A 1,801-nucleotide genomic window follows, 5' to 3' on the forward strand; every position below is an offset into this window, starting at 1 on the left:
CGCGGGCCTCTCACTGCTGTGGCCTCTCCCGTTGCGGAGCACAGGCTCCGGACGCACAGGCTCAGCGGCCATGGCTCACGGGCTCAGCCGCTCCGCGGCATGGGGGATCCTCCCGAACCGGGGCACGAACCCGTGTCCCCTGCATCGGCAGGTGGACTCACAACCACTGCACCACCAGGGAAGCCCAGCACCCACTTCTTTTTTATCTCATAGTTCCTGTGCTATACGGTTTGTTGATTTCACTTATAATAAATAATTGGCACCAATTTTCATACTAATTAAAGAAAAATTAGACACTCTTGCCCCCCAAAACATCTGTGAATTGTGGTTGAGCCAACATGTATTAGTCAGGACTCTGTCAGTTGTTAGGGGCCGAATTGGCTGAAGTTATCATGGATCCTACAATAGGTGGTTCACGAAATTAAAGCGAGCCTTGTAGGAATCATGGCAGCTCCAGGGACATCTGGGATTGGAACTAGACCCCGAAGCCCCAGGACTCTACATCATCTGCCCATCATATTTCCAGTCTCTCTTTACTCTCACCTATTGAAGATGAGCTTTCTCCATGTGGAAGGGAAGAGGGCCACCAGCAGCTCCAGTTCCACATTTTTTACCTCTTGTCCCTTCAACTCCAAATGGACAAATCCCAGGGAACGGCCGTGTTTGGCCCAGCCCGGTCACTTTCTTACCTTGGAACCATTCTCTGTGGCCAGGGGAATGAGAGACCGTGGCCTTCCACAGAGGAATGGCTGAGGGACTGGGGAAGGGGGTAAGGGAAGGGTATCACTCAACTGGAGTTCCTCCAGTTCCTCTACTTGGAAGAGGTGTCCTACATGAACAAAAACAATAGATAATCACCTCAGATATGTCTTATTATTTGGAATAAATCTTACATCAGTAGATACTTACTGAGTTTCCGAAGGTTGACACTGAAGGTTGGGAACAGCAAAAGTTTGAGACCCAATGTCAAGGAGCTGGGGGGGCCCAAAGAACATGCTGATTTCACGGACTCATCCTTCAGACATCAGCTCAAATGTCAGTTTCCTCAATCTTGAAAATGAGGCCTATTCCTTTGTTATGTACTCTTGTAGAGTTGTGTCCCTTTCCTTAAGGTAACTTGCATCGATACATTTCCTCTTTGGCTCTTCTGAATAAGTTGGTGTCCTCTAGAGTGTAAGCCCCATGATAGGAGGCAGGGCCACATTGGTTTAAGCGCCATTGTATCCCCAGCACTGAGCACACAGTACTTAGAATAAAGGATGGATATAATTGCTGAAGATGTCAACATGAATAACCTATTTGAGGAAGTGTGAAGAGATAGCAAAGCTGAGAGCCAGGGACTGAGCTTGGAGAGGGCCTAAATTAATTTGAGTAAGAGGAAAAAGAAACGGATGGTGAGCCAGACAGAGATGAGCTGGAGAAGGGAGATTTGGCTTACCAAGCCAAGATAGGATAGACTTTCATTGACAATGGAGAGGCGGCAATGTTTACTGCAGTGAATCAGAAAAGGATAAAAACAATTTTAAGTCACAGCCCCCAGGTTTGTTCTGGAAGAGAGAGGTGAGACTCAGCTCACCACCACAGTCCGTCTTGACCCAAATCAGAACTGTTCCCCCATGGATTAAGGAAAGCTCTCCCACTTAGAAAAAGCCTGAGCACTTGGCCTCGAGCCCAGCCTATGAACTTGATCTGGGGTCTTTGCAGCCTTTAAGAAAAATGAATAATTTCAAAGCTTCTGCTTGTTATTTGTTTTGCTAAAGGTCATCAGTTGGGATTCACTTCTAGTGAAAGAAAGGAGAGA

Source organism: Lipotes vexillifer, unplaced genomic scaffold (assembly GCF_000442215.2).
Source record: "Lipotes vexillifer unplaced genomic scaffold, Lipotes_vexillifer_v1.1 scaffold100, whole genome shotgun sequence".
Lineage (NCBI taxonomy): Eukaryota > Metazoa > Chordata > Mammalia > Artiodactyla > Lipotidae > Lipotes > Lipotes vexillifer.